Below are 19,935 nucleotides of genomic sequence, written 5' to 3' on the forward strand. Positions count from 1 at the left end.
ATTACAATGTCCAGGTTGTAATACTCAAAGAGGCTCTGGGAGACAGACCCATAGTCCCTATAGACAACCACCTAACCTCAAGATGATTCTTACCAACCACCACAGGACATACCACACTAATACCCTGGTACCTTCCCTTGCAACAAACCCCGTTGCCAGCTTTGTCCACATATTCATTCTGCTGATACCATTATTGGACCTAACCAAGTGAGTTATAAGATCAAGAACACATATTCCTGCGCATCCAGAAATATAATCTACGCTATCATGTGCCGAAAGTGTCCGTCTGCTATGTACATTGGACAAACATCTCAGACACTTCGCCAAAGGATTAATGCCCACAAAACAGATATCAGACAAGATCACAAAGAGAAAACAGTTTCTTGCCACTTTAACCAGAAAGGACACTCTCTAAATGACTTAGCCACCTGCATTCTGCTACAAAGACCTTTTACATCTGCACTTGAAAGGGAATCCTCTGAACTGTCATTCATGTTAAAATTCGACACTTACCAACAAGGACTTAACAAGTCTTTGAACTTTCTCACCCATTACCAAGACAGTTTCCCCAATTATCACCTGTAATACCATTAACTCACAAACATCCCACTCTCCCTACCTTTAATATCAGCAATTCACAGACACTTACCTTCCTTCCTCCCCCTTCCCACCCCCCCGCATCCCCCTTCTGTTCTGCAATGTGATTTGTCCTTTTCATATTTGTTCATTTTTTTTAAAATTGTATCCTTTGGTATATATGGTTGTGACTACTTTCTTCCACTATTTGATCTGAGGAAGTGGGTCTGGCCCACGAAAGCTCATCATCTAATAAACCATCTTGTTAGTCTTTAAAGTGCTACATTGTCCTGCATTTTGCTTCAACTACCCCAGACTAACACGGCTACATTTCTATCACTATTAATAAAGATATTGAACAAAACTGGTCCTAGAACCAATCCTTAGGGCACTCCACTAGAAACCGACTGCCAACCTGACATTGAGCCGTTGATCACTACCTGTTGGGCCCAACAGTCTGGCCAGCTTTCTATCCATCTTACAGTCCATTTATCCAATCCATACTCCCTTCACTTCTTGGTAAGAATATTGTGGGAGACCGTATCAAAAGCTTTGCTAAAGTCAAGGTATATCACATCCGCTGACTTTCCCATATTCACAGAGCCAGTTACCTCATCATAGAAGCTAATCATACTGGTCAGGCATGACTTGGTCTTAGTGAATCTATGTTGACTATTCCTGATCACTTCCCCTCTTCCAAGTGCTTCAAAATTGATTCCTTGAGGATCCCCTCCATGGATTTTTCCAGGGACTGAGGTAAGGCTGAGTGGTCTGTAGTTCCCTGGATTGTCCTCCTTCCCTTTTTAAAAGATGTGCACTACATTTGTCTTTTTCCAATCATCCGGGATCTCTCCCAGTCTCCACGAGTTTTTAAAGATAATGACCAAGGGTTCTGCAATGACATTTGCCAACTCCTTCAGTACCCTCAGATGCATTAAATCTGGACCTGTGGATTTGTGTGTTTAGCTTTTCTAAATAGTTCCTAACTTGTTCTTTCCCCACCAAGGGCTATCTACCTGTTTCCCATACTGCATTGCCTAGTGCATTAATCTGGGAGCTGACCTTGTCTGTGAAGACAGAGGCAAAGAAAGCATTGAATATTTCAGCTTTTCCCACATCATGTCACTAGGTTACCTCCCTCATCCAGTAAGGACCCCACACCCTCTCTGATCACCCTCTTATTGCTAACATGCCTGTAGAAACCTTTCTTGTTACCCTTCACGTCTCTCGCTAGATGCAATTCCAATTAACTCCCCTGCATTCTCGAGCAATATACTCATACTCCTCCCTAGTCATCTGTCCAAGTTTCCACTTGTAAGCTTCCTTTTTGTGTTTTAAGCTCACCAAGGATTTCCCCGGTAAGCCAATCTGGTCACCTATCATATTTGCTTTTCTTGCTGCACGTCGGGATGGTTTCTTCCTGTGCCTTTAATACTGCTTCTTTAAAATACTGCCATCTCTCCTGGAGTCCTTTCCCCTTGCTTTAGTTTAGGGGTTGGCAACCTTTGGTATGCAGCTCATCAGAGTAATTGGCTGGTGGGCTGACACACATTTTGTTTGTTGACCAGCTGCAGGCATGGCCTCCCCATAGCTCCTCTCTAGGACATGTTTCTATTTCTAGTAATTTAGTAAGTTGAGTGAATGAATATGACTACTCGTATATTAAACCAGGTGTATGTATCAAACATTTCTATTTAAAAAAGTGGAGAAGTATGCTGCTTTTTTTTTAGTCGAGTGTACTTGGAGTCCTGAATAAATAACTTTCTTAGGGTGCACCCCCTCCCACTAGGAAGCCCCACGATAACTCAGTCTGTAATAGGGATGTTAGCGTTAAACAGCTAACTGTTCAACCGATAAGCAATTGCTTATTGGTCAACGGTCCTAGCAGTGCTGAAGTAAGGATGGCATGGTACAGTGCCATTTGTCACCCTTATTTTTCCATTGCTTCTGGTAGTATATCACCTTCAGAGTTGGGCACCTGGCCAACAACTGCTGCTCTCCAGCCACCCAGCTCTGAGGACAATGCAGAACTAAGGGTAGTAATACCATGACACCCTCCCTGAACTTCCTTTTGTGTCAGGACTCAGTTTGAGAAATACTAGTCTTCCCCCTGTGAAATCTGTATAGTATAAGTTAAAAACAAATACAAGACCAGGTTTCACAGACCCTGGGATGTGATATAGTGGGTTTTTTTTTTTAAATGACCATGAACTTGGGAGGGCCTCCCCAAATCCCTGTGAACTAAAATGTTCTCAGTTTTACAGGTGGTTAAGCTGTGTGCAGAGAGTAAGAGACTTGGCCAAGGTTACACTGTCTGTAAGAGAACCAGGCATTAAAGCTGGAGCTCTTGAGTGTTTGCCTTAGCCATAAGGCCATTTTTTTGTCTCTTGGTTGGTCTTGCTATGGACATACGAAAACATAATTTCTCTCCTTCTGAAAGAGAGGAGAATGTTATTTTACTTGTGATGGAAGGAAGAACATCCAAGGGGTGGGGAAGAGGGTGGTGGTTTCTAGGTTGCAGAGAGCTATTTGGGTCTGTTTGTCTCCTGTCCACAGGAATTTGAACCACCAGGTGAGACTGAGAAACTTGTACCTGTGCTGACAAACCTCTCCAAGCTATTCAAGTCCACAGAAGAGGTAGGAAATCTTTGGTCTATAACATATTAAATGTAGCTTTTCTTCCATCTTTGCTTAGCCTTATTAAATGTGTTGGCTATTTCATGGGTTCTAGAGCTACCCCATTTGACCTGATTGTTATCTTTGCTTTAGCTCTGTGAAATGGAATATAGAATCCTGGTTAGCACATGTAATCATAGGTCTGAGTCAAAATGATCAATGGCAGACTTTGCTTTAGGAGAATGACACAGATCTGAATTTTTTTTTTTTTTTTAGGACTTCTCCCAGAAAAACAGCACCATACAAATGGTCATTTGCTTAGAGGTCTTTCAGTAACCTATGTAAAGGCCATTCCTGTAACTTTTTAACAGAAAACTGTGGACTTATCTCTTTCACTTCTGGAGAATATACACCTGAAGCATCTTTTCTTCTCTAATGGCAGCTGATGGAATCACCTATAAAAGGGATCTTTGGAACATGACTTGTATTTAGTGAATACAGATGCCAGTATTTTGTGAGGACAGGCTCAAGTTGTCTAATTTATGTACATGCTTTTCTTTAAATAATTTTTCTTATAGAATCAGACTTTGGGGATGAGGGGAATTGTAACCATTTGAGGCCGTGAGAGGCCATGCTGACTTACAGCAAGCCCTGAGTCCAGAGCCTCAGTGGCTGTGTGGCTGCTAATTAGCAGTTCTAATGGCCCACTGGTTTGGGACCAGGCAGTAAATCAACAACTAAACCATGGTTTGGCAGACTACCCCACAGTTCATGAGCCCAGGTCCAGAGTCAGGGCAAGGGAGCAACCACACAGGGAAACAGTAAGGGTGGTTCCTCGGCGCAGGCCTGTTCACAGGCCAAGCCAAGGGTCAGTAATCCTTGCTGGTGGAGAGCTGACAAGCGCAATGGTTTTGCCCCACAGGGAAATCTGCTACCTAGGGGAAGGGATGCTGGGGGGACGCGAGCCCTCCCTACTCCACTGCGTCCCAGCCCAGGGCCCTGACAGTAGCAATGTGGCAGCCACTGGACCAGCGGGGCTCCAGGCCCTAATGTGCCATCTGGGTTGGTGGGTCAGTGGGGTCTGAGCTGCAGTGTGCTGCCCACCCGATCTCCATTTCTTCAGCCATCTGTCAGCCGACGGTCAGGGCAGTGTGTGTGTGTATGTTTCCGAGAAAAGGTTTAACGTCCGTGCCTTTACTGCTAGGACCGGGGTCCCATCGCAGAGGGTGGCCAGCAGGCCAACAGACGCCCCGTTATATAGGAAGAGCTTATTACATCTTAGATTTCAGCTGCTAGAATTTCATAATTCCTTCGCAGCGGGCAGCCTTGAGGAAAGACTGAAAGATGCCCCAGTGGGTCCTGTCACCTGGGAGTGACACAGATCCAAACGCCCAAGCTCTTCCTATAACTGTCCCTTTAGACCGGCTGAAGTTCTTTTAAACTGTGCTTGGTTCTGTTACAGCAACTGAAGGAGTCAGGTTAAAGCTTAAACAGTTACAGGTTTATTAAAGAAGCTTATAAATCATATGGTTGCAATGGCTATTGTTCTATTTCTTAACTATTAGCAAAATATAGGTCTTAAAATGGTTACAAAGAAGATAAAGATAGAAAAATAGAAATAATGGTACCAAGTAACAGCTTACTCTTTCTATGTGTACACTTAAGACAGAGGACCACATCCAGGTACCATTTTTACCCCCTTCTGTGCCTCTCGACTCCAGCATGTCAGGCCAGGGCCGGTCCCTCAATTCCTAGGAAAGACGAAAATACGAGGTGGGCGTCCCCATAGAACCTCGGGAGGTCAAACACCTAACCCGACCAGCAGGTAGAGGGTAGAATGATACTCAAAGTGAGTGTGTGCTGGGCCCATCCTTTATAATCATGGGGTCACGTATTTCTCTTTCTTATCTTAATGCCAATTGATGCTGGTCTGTCTGCTGTGAGACCAGTTCTTACAAGGGAGTTGTGAACTTAATTTACACTTGTAAGAGAGATTTGAGATGATTAAATTTTGAAGTACTGGACATTGTTTTCTCAGTGGGAAATTCCTCTTCCTGGGACTGTGTGTGTTCGAATCAACATAGATGCCAGCCGCAGCCTCGAGGCCAGCTTATTGACTTAGCTACTCTCTATCCACATATCTGTGTTTCAGCTTCTCAGGATCAGATGAGCCAGCATAGACTATGCTGATATTATTGCTCCTTCTCTGCCCTGTGCTTCAGAGAGGCAAATAAGATGGATAATATGGAGGCAGGCTGTCTGGCCACACCATCCCAGGATCAGCTGTCCCTGGGCTGCTCACCCTGTGGGCCTGTCTCGATTGACTGCCTCTCCTCGTCAGCTAGAAATGGGGGTGTCAGCAAGGTGTCCATCAGCTCGGGATCCAGAGTAGGCAGGGGTTCAGGCGGTCCGGCCCATTTGGCAGGGTCCTGGCAGATCGGTGGGCCCAGGTGGCAGCCTCCACCAGTGTTCTGGGATCTAGGTCCAGCAGCGGCCGGGGCAGGCTAGGCCTGGGCTCGGCCTGGTGGCAGCCCGACCCAGTCATTCACCAGAATGCAGCACAGCGGAGCACTGGGAAGAGCCTCTTCCCTGCTTGGCAGCTGGGCTCTGACTGAGCTGGGACCTTCCCTTCTTATACCACCTAGCTCTCACTTCCTGTGGGCGGAGTTGAGTGATTTTTTTGGCACTTCCCACCAAGGGGTTTCTGTGGGAGTTTCCTTCTCTGAGTCAGCAATAGGCCACGCTGACTCACTACTGGAATGCTTAGCTTTTGGACTTTGGTAGAGTAGACAATGCTTTTGTTTAGACAGGGAAGTTAAGTGGGCTACCCAGCCTATTGTAAAGAGCAAGATCAATTTCCTTTTTCAGTCAGAAAATTGTCATGAAGGCTAATCACCATGCAGGTGTAACAAATGCCTGTATTATCTTTTGCTTGAAGTGAAAGGACCAGGCTTATTAGTACAAAGGTGGTAAAAGACTGGCAAACCTCTTATATGGTCTACCCATTAGACCACTAGCCACATTTTGTCAAATGTGGATGCCAGTAGATTTTTTTTGAGTGGCCACCAGTGCCACCAAAGTGCTCCAAAAATCAATCATGTTAAGTATTAAAGTTCCCTAAAAAAAGCCATAAATCATAATGTTTGCTTGTTCCTTACTGTATATTACAGTAGGATGCAGGCAGAGCTGGACTACATAGGCATGGCTTTCTTTCAAGTCACAAGCATATTCATCACCTAATCAATGTTTACTTCTCATGCTACTTTAGCTCCATAGGCAGCTGCTGGCCAGAATCATCTTTGGCAAGATCACTGCATGATGTTTGGGTAGGCTGAGATAATATTAATGTGTATCAAAGTGTTTGCAAAAAATCAGTGTCAGACAATGACCCTGAATGGGATACAGAGACTGTTCTGGAGGAGTCACCAGCTGCTAAGAAAAGCAGAACATGGAAACAATCAAAACAAACATTTCAGGACCAGGGGGAAATCAGGTTCTTGTTCAGAAACTGAACGGGATGGCTTTAGAATCACAATTTGTAGTGCTCACTCTTTGCAAGAGAAATTAATCAAATTAAAATTTATGCAATGCAACATCCTAGTGTTCATGTAGGGGACGCTAAATAGAATTGCAAGTGTGAGTTGCACGGGCTGTTAAATGGTGCAGAATCAGAATTCAAAAGACTATGATGGCTGTTTTGAATAAAGCAGATCAGATACAGGTGGTTACTTTTAAAGTTGTACTACTTTGGGGGAAAGCAAGGAAACCATGCTGGTGAAGAACTGGTGAATAAAATTGTTCTGGTCATACAGCCAAAAAATATGCTTGTAGAGAGATGAGTAACACATTAGAGGGAGCACAAAAGATCTAGGGAATTCTCTACAAAATGAAATAGCTGAAGAAGTCAGATTGTGTACTTTTAATGAGAGCCTTGATGTCACTAGGAGGAATGTTAGTTGAATAATTGTAATTGAATAATTGTAATTCACTGTAATTGAATAATTGCGTAACTGCATCAAATTTTAGTGGTTACATGAGTATTCAATAGTCCCCTGGGTCAGGGCCAGCAACCAGTGTGCTCTTAGCCCCACTCCTGGGGAGCTCCCTGCTACCTCATGCTTCACAAAAACAATGGTGAAGGTGTTTTGTCACCCTATAACTGAGATTCAGCTGACTGGCAAACTCATTTTTCAGTGTATTTAGGTGAGGGTGAAAGTGCTGGAATTCTGACAATCTGTGCAGCTTGACAGGTGATGGGGCAATGGTTTTGCACGGTGCATGAGTAGGGGTGCTGAACTGCTTCCAAGAATGCTAAAACTTTTTTTATTTTACTGTTTTGCACACTAAAAAGTACTTGTCATCAAAGCTTCAGTGACAATTATGAATGAGGTGGCATCTGCAGTGGAAAGTGCATTAATGCTGTCAAAGCAAGCATTGTCAATAAAGGGAGATTTGCAACTCTGTGCAGAATGGGCTGCGACACTTATAAGGTGGTGCTGAATTATAACCCAGTCTAATGGCTTAGTTTTAATGCTGTTGTACAGAGACGCTGAGGTACATTGAGGTTTTGAATATAGTTTCACTGGAACTGCCCCCAAAACTACAAGATCCAAAAGTACTTGGTTGTGTGTGGCTTTTCAAGGAGTTTTTACCAAAACCTGCTTCCTTGAATCTGGAGCTTCAGAAGCATCAAACAATATTTGAGAGTATTGAAGTAATTAATACATTTGAAATGACAATTGCTGATATTATTCAGCACCTGTGAGAGGAAAAGGACTTTTCAGGCTTTTTGAGAGTTTGGTCAGTTTTTCAGCTGTCAGAATGATACTGCAGCAAAAGGTTATTTTAGCTCTGAGGATCTTGAAGAAAATAGCTTCAGTGAGAAACTTTTTCTCCCTTAGTCTTCCTTTTGACTGCAAACCAATTGCTTACACTTAGAGTCAAAGAAAGCTAATCGGTCTTGCAAGGCAATCTGAGGTTCCTCACACTGCATATGCACAATTATGCAAGAATGAAAACATGTCAGTCATACTGTAACATCAGACTAAGTTTTTGAGTAGTATGCCTCTTTTTCAAAGAATACCAGAACAGGTCATCAAGTCCAATCCACATATCATGGCAGGATCAAGCACCATCTAGATCAGGGCTACTCAACATGCGGCCTGTAGGCCTCATGCAGCCTGTTTGTTTGCGGCATGCAGTGTGGTTCAGGTTTACGTGGAGCTTGACACCCGACCTGTGGGTGGGAGCCAAAATAAAGTAGTAGTCAATATAATGGTTGTCTTTTGATATGCGTTTTTAGTAGTTAAATTCCTGGGTTGTCACTGCTCATAAAAAATGCTGTCATATGGGTGGAAATCAGGTAAATATCACATTGTACTAATACCAGTAGAACTGACTTAAATGGGGCCTGCATGTTGTGTAGTCGTGCCTTAATCTTTGTATTCATGCCTCAGTGGGAAAGAAGCTATTTGGTTGCATATATATATGCAAATACATTCACACTTAAGTTGCAGCCCTAAGCATGTGCTGTGAGTATCATTGTGACCCCTGGGGCTTCCGAAGTTGAGTAGCCCTGATCTAGATCATCCCTGACTGACAGGCTTGTCTAACCTTCTCTTAAAAATCGCTAATGATGGAAATTCCACAGCCTCCCTAGGCAATTTATTTGAGTGCTTAACCATGTTGACAGTTAGGAAGTTTTTCCTAATGTTTAACCTAAAACTCCTATATTGCAATTTAAGCACATTGCTGCTTGTTCTCCTTAACCTCTGGTGATAAGACAACTTTTGTCCCTCCTCCTTCTAACTCCCTTTTAGGTACCATGTCCCCTCCGTCTTGTGTTTTCCAGACTAAATAAAACCAGTTCTTTCAATCTTTCCTCATGGGTCATGGTTTTTTAGACCTTTAATCATTTTTGTTGCTCTTTTCTGGACCTCCCACAACTTCTCCATCTTTCCTGAAATGTGGTGCCCAGAACAGGAGAGAATACTCTATTTGAGCCTAGTCAGCACGGAGTAAAGTGGAAGAATGAATTCTCATGTCTTGCTTGCAATACTCCTGTTAATGCATCCCAGAATGTTTGGCTATGGGACCACTGGGGTGGGGGTTTAGGGGGTGTGCATATTTAAAAAAAAAAAATGGGAGCTGCAATCGCTCATGCCTCCAGGGGCTAACTCTGTGGCAAATCAACACCATTTATTGCCTACCCCTGCGAGAAGGTGTAATATAGGAAAATGCACTTAAGAGCAACTTTGTCTCATGCCTTTTGGTAGAACAAAATGTTAATTTTGTTGGTAGTTGACTTCCTGTGACACATTTGCCGAGGACTTTCAAAATAGAATCTTGCTTAATGTTGCATCTGAAGTTTCAGATACCACATTGTTTCATCACCTGTGCTAGCCTCTTAAAGCTTCTGCTATTCACAGAAAATGTAATCTCTCTTCTGAATTCTTGAAGCTTTTTTTTCCTTAACTCAGTTTCTCATCCTTTCTTATGAGTCCTTCTTGGCTACAGTTGAGTCTCAGGATACGTCTACATGTAAATTGCGACAGTGGCACAGCTGTAATCATTTGAGTGTATCCCTCTAGTCAGCATAGGCAGGGTATAATCTTGGGACCCAAAAGTTCCTGCAGGTGGTTGGAAGAATTCTTTCTTTGGCTGAGCACTGCCTATACTGAGGGATAGGTTGCCATAGGGACATGGATTTTTCAAACCCTGAGACATTGGCACAGCCACCATAGAAGTCAGGAAGTTTTGGTGAAGAAGGGTGCACTTGAGCTTTTGCTGTAAGTTTTTCCACCAACCCACCCACTTACAGCAGACATTGTTTACCTTCTCCCACCTCCACACACTGCAAAGAAATAAACAGAATGGGGTTTTTGCCTTTTTTATTTATTGTACAAAAAGGTCTAGAACATTTTTTTCCATGTTGAAACTTTCTGCTTTTTCTCATATTAGAAATTCAGATCTTACTGATCCTACAAAATTCTTGCCCAAAAAAAAAAAAAGTTGACAACTCAGCTGCCCAGAGAAGTAAAATCAGATCTGTTCAGAAAGGAATTTTATTTTGCTTTGGACTGTTCAAGACTTAAAATTAAGGAGGTGATAAACATTAAGGATTTAACAGTCTTACCTCTTCAGTTAACAGCATTTTTTATTGCTAATTTGAGTCATTCAGTAAGTTCTCAAACAAGAGGAAAATTCTGATCACGGTTAACTTTTTTTTTTTCCAAAGGGGGTGGGAGGAACAACCTTTTTATTACTGCAGAAGAAAAGCCTCACAACCCTGGTTCATTCTTTTGCCAGGTAACCTTTAAAAACCTTTGATTCTCAAGGTAGAAGGCCAACGATTCAGAATTCTCTTTTAATGATGGTATATGTCAAAGATTTTTTTTCTATTTTTTTTAGATGAATCATATAGCTGAAAGCAAGTACAGGATGAATTTAATATCCCATCTCTTGGCCTGTATTCGATATGGTTCACTGACATTGTACTCAGTTTAAACTCCACCTGGCTGTTACAAGTTACGTTAATATTGGGGATGAAACAATCTGTAATCACGGTTTACACATACCCCAGTCTAAAACATTCTCAAACTCTTGATGTAGTGCTTCTTTCTAGTGATTCAGAAAGTTGGCTGGTCAGACGTTAATGGCTTTTTCTCACTCCCTTAAATTTGCACTGACAACTAACATTTCATTAATAACATTTTGCCATGTAAACTGTTGCTGGATTTGAGACACAAGCCATAATGAAGAGTGGCGGGCCATCGGTTTTCATATGAGATTGGCCATAACAGGAATGATTTGATAAGCCTTTCAACCTGCCAGGCATGATTACTGAATTGTCATGTTTTTGAGGTTTGATATTTATAGTTGTTTGGAGTGCATCAAAACTAGATACCATCAAAGAATTCTTTTGTTAATCTGCTTACTGCCTTTTGAGGTAGACTTCTTCCATCAGGATAGGAAATCAGCCTGTTGGTGTAGGTGATATCTACAGTGGTGCAGCTGCACTACAATAGCATTTCAAGTGTAGACAAGCCCTCGAAGGGACATCACTGCAATCTTCAAAATGGGATAATTATTTATGCAAACATAAGACAGAATGCAAGAGAAGTAAGTTTTTTTTTTTTAATATCAGGGACTGTCTGATTATATATTTGTACAGTAGTTAGCAGAGTGGGCACTGATCTCAACTGGAGCCTCAAGGTGCTGCTATTATTATTACTGATAACGAGCATAAAATCTTCCTCTGACTTGAAATCAATCTTTATGGAAACAGCAGCTGAATCAGAGCTCCACTTAGAGAAGGTAAGCTGCCAGCAATTTAAACTCAAACATGCCCAAGGATATGGATTCAACACACTTTGTCATGTTCCAGTCAGTTTAAAAAATGGTTCCTTTTGACTGTTGGAAATAAACACTACTTCTTCTCCTAGTCTTAGTCCCATCTATGTGGGGTCAGCTGTTTGAGTCTTCCTCCATTCCTGTTTGTCTTGAAGCAATTGTTTGAAATGCCACAGCTAGTCAAACTAACGCTAAACTCCAAGATCTCTAATTAGGCAAAAGATGGAAAAACTGTAAGCATAACACATGAATGCAGTACATCTTGTAAGAATCTCCAGAATTGTCTTCTCTTAGCCTTTAGCACCTCAATGAAATAGTCTTTTTTTTTTTTTTTTTTTTTTTTTGGTAGTGCCTGAGCATCATGTTGCCAAACAACTCTTACCTTAATATCAAATGCAGCGTGGATCAATATCATGGTTGTATCTTGCCAAATAAGACCGGTCAGAGAACAGAGTTGCTGAAATGCATAGCAATTGTTAGTTTTCAACAGCTCTGTCATAGAGATATAAAGCAAAAATGAACTTGCTTGGTTTTAATTAAGTATTGATGTTTCAAAGCTAACATCTCTATTAGTGGGGCAGTTGGCTATGTCTTTCTGGAGGTGCTAATCAGTTTTAACACTTGAAGCTGAAGAAGATGCATCATAACTGCACTCTCTACAGAGTGTGCATCAAGTGTGAGCTGCAGAGGAAGTGTTTAATTTCAATTTGTGCTCTGACAAATTTCTACTCTGTATGAAGCAAACATCAGGTAGAATTTTTTTTAACTTCAGGATGGTTGTGTTAAGTGTATCCAATCAGCCATATTTTAGTTATTTATCCTTCATATTTTTGCATGGTATCTTCTAACCTAGTTCATAGTTGATTTTTTTTCTAAAGAGCAATTAGAATTCATGACCTCTGACTGCATGTTGGGTAAGTCAGAGTTGTACAAAGCAAAATTTAAAACATGTACCTTTTAAAATCCCCCCCCCCCCCATGCCTCTATGAATGCAGCTGATCTAGAAAAGGGTTTGTATTCATATTCCTAATGAGGAGGCAGACTTTGGCAAAATGTCACCCTAATCAAACCAAAACTTCCCATTTCCCACAGCTATCCCAAGTTCTGCTCTGCCTGTGTTAGTGATGGTAGAAGCACTGCTAGTAGACAGGCACTAGGCAGCTTCTGGCATTCTAATCATTATCTAACACTGCTGACTGTCTAAAAGGCTATGGCTATGTCTAGACTACAGAGTCTTTTTAAATAAACTTCACCTGTGTCTAGACTGCCATTGCATTCTTTCAAAATTAAATCGAAAGAATATGATTTTTTTGGACGGTGGTAAACTTCATTTTACGAGGAAGAACACCTTTTTGAAAGAGCTCTTTCGAAAAAAGGCATGTGTGGATGCAGGGGAGGCAGTTTAAAAAAAAAAAAAAAATCTCCAGGAAAAAGCCCTGGTGGACACTCCATCTACGCTAAGAACAGCTCTATTGTTCCTGTCTGTAGCCATGGCTTAAACGTACAGGCACCCGGGGCAGCCATTGTGGCAGGAAGCCAGCCAGAGCGGGACCCTGACTGCATGGCTCTCCCTGCCACACAAGGAGCCATGGCACAAGACCCCTATGACCCTTCCAGGGAGCCATCCCAGGGCACAAAGCACTGGTCTCCAGCCTGGTCAGGCTGAGATCCTGATTCTTTTAGAACTTTGGTCACAGGAGGAGTCCCTGCAGGCTCTGCAGTCACACTGCAGGAATGCAGACATTTATGGCTGCGTGACTGACAGGCTGGCTAAGAGGCCATCACCCCTGGACCAAGTGCGAAGGTGAAAGAACCGAGGCAGGGGTAGGCAAGGGCCCGTGAGCACAGCTCCCGCTCTGGGGAAGAACCTCACTATTGCGCTGCTTATGAGGGAGGAGCTGGACAGAATCCTGCGGGGTGGGGAACCCATCTCCATGGGTACTCATGGAGTCCAGGATGGAGACACCCATCCAACAGCGGCCAGAGCTACAAGAGGACAACACATATGACCAGCAGCTCCAGGACGAAGAGGACACCCTGGAGCCGGCCTCCCAGGCATCTTCAGATCCTATGAAAGGAACATCAGGTGAGTGCTGTGAGATTGCCAAACACACAGGGCAGGGGAGGTGGGAGTACAGGGGATGGGGTGTGATCTTCATGCATCATGCTTGGACTGGACAGTGTCCAGCTGTATGCATGTGCAAGCACATGCAGTCCCAGGGTGCACATGGACTGCTCCTCACAGCCTGGGGAGGGTGTCACATATCAGACTCCAGGAAGGGCCATTCCCCCCCCCCCCCCACCACCACCACCACCACGAGGCACTGCAGGAAGCAGGCTAGGAACAAGGGCACACGCACAACCCCACACAGACCGATGAGTGTCACACATAGCACTTGGTCATGTATGCACGTGCAAAGCAACAACCGCTCCCACAAACAGTGCTGCCATGTACATGTGTATGGGGTGGCGGGGGCCTGGGAGGGGCCAGGCTGCCCCAGGCCCCTCTCCAACACCTAGGAACCCACTGTGGCCAGACACTGCCCTGGGCTGCTTGGCCATTGGGGGGAGGGGAGGAGCAGAGAGACAGAGAGGACAGGATGGTGCCTTGGGGGCCCCTGTGAGGCTGGGGCTCCTGGCCAGGCCACATGTGGGCTTATTGTCAGAGCATCAGCGTCCCCCTGTTCTTGGGACAGTGTGTGCACGCATGACTGACCTCTTGTCCTCCACAGCCAGACCATCCATCCCTGATGGTCAAGCGACACCTGTCCCACCACCCAGATGGGTCCATGGAAGCCGCAGGCATTGGCGCTTGTATCAAGACCTCATGCGCCAGCACATTGGGGGTCCTCCAAAAACTGCAGGAGACCATAGCCAAGAGGACGTGGGCAGAGGCTGTGTGGCATGATTGTAGCACACATTGCTCATCCAGCAAGCAATGCAGGCGGTCAAGGCCTTCCCAGGTCCTGGCTCTATTGCCACTCCTCCTCCTCAACCTGCTCCTGCACCCCATTTACCCTATCACCCCATTCCCCCCCTCATCCCCTACTATCCCAGACCCAGTTGCAGCGCCTCCCCCCTCCTGCCCAGCCCCCTACTGTCCCAGGTCCCACCCAACCCCAAGTCTGTCAAGGTCCCCGGACCTGAGGCAGCAGGAGCTTGCAGTCCAGGTGACACCCTGAGCTCCCCTCTTCCCTCCAGTTTTAGAGCCCCCCCTCCACCCCAGTTACAGAAATGTTTTTAATTGAAAATAAAGTTTATTTTTGAAACCAACACACTGTTTTTGTTTACGTTGCTTTTTAAAGTTTTTTTTCAAACAAAACCTGGTGTCTGTCTTTAATGACCGGAAAGTGGGGCAGGGATGGGTTGTGGGGGGAAGGTATTGGGGTGGGGCAGGCCCAAGCTCCCATTGGGGAGGCCATCGGGGAGTCATTGGGCTCCTTCTGAGAATCTCTGATGGACCCCTTCCCCTAAACCTTTATGAAGTGGACCCATGGTCATGAATATACATAACTCAAAGGGTGGTTTGAGTGAATTATTTCATCTAACCCATTGGTCTTCATATGATCTGCTGGTTCTGTTTATCTTACTCTGTTGTATGTATCATTTGTGTGTAGAAAACTAGACACATGGAGTGGGGAATACTTGGTGAGTTTCAAATGTGTGAATGGGAGACATGGAGGGTGTTACCTGCAGCTTCTAGATGAGCCACCCTTAAACAATCTCTTGTCCTTAAGTCTGAACAGTGGCTGGTAGGGAGTGGCTTCAACTCCTTAACAAAAGGAATAGGAAAGGAAAGGCCTGGGCCTTTTGGCTGGGCTGCACCTGAAGGAAGGAGCATTGAGACCCCAGCGTTGGGAATAGGGCCCTGGTTTAGAGTGGCAGCTGGAAAAGAGGTTTTAGGGTGAGTTTGATTAAGTTTGTACTGAGGTTTCAATGTAGAACTAGTCAAGCAGTTTTGATTTGTAACCTACTTTGCTCTGCCTACTTTCACTTATTACTACTTAAATCCTACTGCTTCAACTTAGAAAATAAAAATGGTTTTATCATCAAACCCAGTGTGAGCGATTGTTACCTGGGGAGGGCAACCAGCGTACACATTCCCCTTTTCATTGCTAAAGGGGGCTTACCTAATTCTTTATGGTTTGATCCCATCTGGGGAGTGCTCTCTCAGGAGGCTGGGCCCTAAACTGCACTCTCCTTGGACCTGAAGTGGTTCAGTGTCTGTACTGCTTCTCAGTGGGGGCAGGGACCTCAGCTCAGGGCCTTGGCTGGGGGGGACTAGCGGAGCTGGCCTAGCAGGACCTGGTGGTGAGGAGCCCCAGAGAGCAGAAAGGCAAGTGGCAGTGGCTGTCAGCACCCCGGGAGGCACCCCTGAGGAGTCGTCTGTGACCGCACCCTGTCACACTCTCCCTCCAGGGCCTCCCAGATACTCATTCTGACCTGGTGGGCCTGACAGATGGCAGCTGTCCAGGGCTGCTCAAACTGCCTCCCCTCGCCACCAGCCCCTGTCACCCATCCTGGGAGGAAGGCCTCCCTTTCCTCTCCACCAGGTTGTGGAGCATGCAACACATGGTCTCCACCTCGGGGTTGTTGCTTTTTCCCCCATGTTGAGGTGAGTGAGCAGGCATCTGAACCTCCCCTTTAGATGCCTGAAGGTGCATTCAACCTGTAGGCAAGCCCAGTTCAGGTGTGCATTAAATTGTTCCCAGCTCATGGCCAGTGTAGGGCTTTATGAGCCATGGCATCTGCATATCCCTGACCGCTGCAGGAAGAATGTTCCAGGTAGGAGTTCCTGAAGAGGTGGGCATTGTGACTGCCCCAACTCAAATGTCCATAATCTGTCCCTGGTGGTTGACCAGAGCCTGCAGCACCATTGAGAAGTAGCCCTTCCTGTTCATGAACTGGGCTGCTCAATGGGGCAGTGCACAGATCAGGATGTGAGTCCCATCGAGCGCTTCTCCACAGTTCAGGAATCCTAGCCCAGCAAAGCTGGCCACGATGGTGTCCAGATCTTCAAGGTGGACAATCCTGTGCAGCAGCTCTGAGTTGATGGCCCTCACCAGCTGCAGAAAGAGACAAATAAAAACACATAGCAGAAAATTAGAGGCGGTGCCTGAGTCCTTGGGAGGTGCCACCATCCCTCCTGCCCAGCAGCCCCCTGGCTGCCTCCCCCAGCAACAGGGCAGGGAGGGGCCCACCCCACTCACTGTGCCCTTTCCTGACAGGCCCCCTTTTCTGGCCCCTCCACTGCTCAGGGACTGTTCCCCAAGAGTGACTTACCTTCATCAAGACAGCCCTGACAGTAGACCTCCCCCATGCCACACTGGTGTCCCACCGAGTGGTAGTTGTCAGGGGTGGCCAGCTTCTACAGGGCAATAGCAACCCGCTTCTCTGGGGGATGGCGGGCTGCAAGTGGGTGTCCTGTCATTGTAGGGTAGAGGCAAGCCAGGCACAGAGCTCCTAGAATGTAGCCTTCCGCATACGGAAGTTTCGGAGCCAATGCTGGTCATCCCACCACTCCATGACGAACTGGTCCTATCAGTCGGAACTGATGTCCAGCCTCCAAAATCGCCTCTCCATGAGGATGTTCACTGGCAAGGCCATTGGTCTTGCACCCAGGGTGAGGGTCTCAAGGCTGGGTTCTGAGTCCAAATGGGGCAGGAGCATTGACAGTCACGGAGGTGCAGCAGAATTTGTAGCATGGCAGTGTGGGGCTATTGCCCAGGGGCAGCTCTGGTGCCATGGCAAAAAAAAAAAAAGAATAAAAACCAACACACAACCAAACTGCTGTGGTGTCCAAGAAAGCTGGGCAACCAGAGCATGTACTGCAAGAGCTTTTCTGTCCCTCTGAGAGGTAGGCAAGCCAGAAGCAGAGTAATGACTGTCTGGGGGGCTCCCTTTAAGAATGCATCTTTGGAAGCCTCGTCCAGCAGCACCCGGAAGTAAATGCTGCCCCATGTCCTGCCAGAAGTGGTTCTGGGTGCGCTTTTTGATCCGCTTTTTGTAGTCTGGATGCTCTTTTTTGAAAGAAGCATGTAGTCTAGACGTACCCTAACAGAGTATCTTTCAGCTCTTGTGCTCCCACCGATAATTGGCCTGAGTGAAACTGACTTTGTATTAGCAATTGTCAGAACTCTTACAGAAGTGTTAGTATGAAGACTTAATAGCTCAAAGTTCTTGGTTTTTTTCTTTGCACGTAACAGGTACTACAGGACTACTTATATTAAAATAAAAAAATGTAGGTTCTTCTCACCTAAACGGGGAATTTAGTTTTCTCTAGCAAAATCCGAGAGACCTGTCACTGCTTACTTAAAACAGTGCTAGAGGTAGCATACTTAAATCTTTGTCTACAGAATTAACTCAGGGTTTTATCTGAGTGTTGCCCCATCCCACCTCCTGTCCATGCACAAAATTCACACCTGAGTTTTGTAGTGTTTTCAGTCAGACCTACCTGACCTATTGTAAGACATCGGTTTGAGCTTGTGAGTTTCTTTCACTTGGGCTGGTAACTTGACCACCTTCTTCGAGTGCTTACTCATGTGCATTTGAATTAGATGTGTGCATGCCATGTGCACGAATTCTGGAGCCTTTTTTCTCCAGCAATATCCATTGGGCTGGCAGGGAGCCCCCTAGAGTGGTGCCAACATAATAGTGAATAAGTACCCCTGCTGCCTCTCCCCTCCAGTTCCTTCTTACCACCGCCCCTGACAGTAGCTGGAGCATCTTGTCTTCTGACTTTAGCAAACCCATTGGCTACGTCTAGACTGGCAAGTTTTTCCGCAAAAGTGGCTGCTTTTGTGCAAAAACTTGCCAGCTGTCTACACTGGCCGCTTGATTTTGCGCAAAAGCACTGACGTTCTACTGTCCGAAATCAGTGCTGCTTGCGCAAATGCTTTGATGTTCCTGTTCGGGCAAAAACCCTTTTCCGGAAATGTATTTGCGCAAGAGGGCCAGTGTAGACGGCTAAAAACTGTTTTGTGCAAAAAAGCCTCGATGGCGATCAGGGCTTTCTTGTGCAAAACCGCATCTAGATTGGCACGGACGCTTTTCCGCAAAAAGTGCTTTTGCAGAAAAGCGTCCGTGCCCATCTAGATGCTCTTTTCCGCAAATGCTTTTAACGGAAAAACTTTTCTGTTAAAAGCATTTCCGCCTTCGCCTCCTCCTCCAGTGCACCATGGAAAGCCAGAGTCCATGGCCAGGGACTGAACCCAGCACCTATCTCAGGCTCCCTTGACAGCCACTCCTTGGTTTGTCTGGCTACTTGTCAGAATACGATGCAGAATCGGTGTGGTCGGGCTTCTTCACACAGATCTTCTCGGTACTGCTCCCATTGGAGGCACCACTCCCGGCACTGGGGGTACCAGCTCCATCAGACATGGTCTCTGCAGATGCAACCGCAGTGGCCCTTCTGGACCCCCGGGTCCTATCACCAAATGCAGGGCCCATTGCTATCCTCCCAGGGATACAGAGTGTTTTGAACTGGGGTACTCCGTCAGTGCCCCCCATGTCTAGCACCCCTGCCTTGGAATATAGAGGCAGCCCACAGAGGGACTTGCCATATCCTATCACATAGGGTGAGGGATTGGAGGCCCATGGTCCTCCGCAGGCACAGCCAACTTTCCAGGTGGCAGAGCCACCTCAGGGTGAGCCACCTCAGGGCCAGCCACCATTGAGGGAATCCTCCTTGTCTCCTGACAAAGCCCTCGCTGACCCAGCTCCATCCATGGACGCTAGTGCCCACTAAACTCTGACACCTGGCAGCAAATCTGGGGGTACAGGCAGAGGTGGTAAATGAGGACTTGGACCCCATGGTTGACATTTTGTCCACCAATGCACCACCAAGACTGGCATTGCCACTGGGGAGGTGGTTGGCTGGGCCGTGCCGTGCCGTGGGAGGGGGGCAGGCTCCCGCAGGGTTGGCCACGCTGCGGGAGTGGAGTGGGAGGGTTGGCTGGGCCGTGCCATGCCATGGGACGGGCATTTGACCCCGGGGCAGGTGTCTGTGGGGCTTGGCCATGCTGTAGGAGGGGGTTGGCCGTGCTGCGCCACGGGAGAGGGGGTTTGGCCCTGGGGCAGGTGCCTGCGGGGGTTGGCCATGCTGTGGGAGGAGAGGGGGGTGGGCTGGGCTGGGCTGCAGGGGGGGCGGAGGGGTTGCTCCCCGCTGCAGGCTCCCGTGGGGGGTTGCTCCCCGCTGCAGGCTCCCGTGGGGGGGGGAGTCCCCCTGCGCCATGGGCCAGGGGGGGAGTCAGGCCCAGAGGAGGCATGTGCTGGCTTCCCTCTGGGGTGGGGGTGAGAATCCTGGGAGGAGGCAGATGCAGGGGCCACTGGCACCCCTGCCCCCCGCTACAGAGTCCTGCCCCCCTCCCCTGTCCCCCACAGCACCCTGTC

The 19,935-nt window shown here is 46.4% G+C and overlaps 1 protein-coding gene across 5 annotated transcripts in view; it reads left to right on the plus strand.

The window, feature by feature from the left end:
• NUMB (NUMB endocytic adaptor protein) overlaps positions 1–19,935 on the plus strand; it is a 130,706-nt gene that overhangs the window by 10,454 nt on the left and 100,317 nt on the right. For 4 of the 5 annotated variants that reach the window (XM_075927268.2, XM_006128599.5, XM_006128597.5 and 1 more), the window contains exon 2: positions 3,133–3,213. The exons of the other annotated variant lie outside the window; for it this stretch is intronic. The gene's annotated coding sequence lies outside the window, so the exon portion shown is untranslated. The remainder of the gene's footprint in view (positions 1–3,132; positions 3,214–19,935) is intronic. 5 annotated transcript variants of the gene reach the window in all.

The sequence above is a fragment of the Pelodiscus sinensis genome, chromosome 5, assembly GCF_052426305.1.
Source record: "Pelodiscus sinensis isolate ZL-2025 chromosome 5, ASM5242630v1, whole genome shotgun sequence".
Classification (NCBI taxonomy): domain Eukaryota; kingdom Metazoa; phylum Chordata; order Testudines; family Trionychidae; genus Pelodiscus; species Pelodiscus sinensis.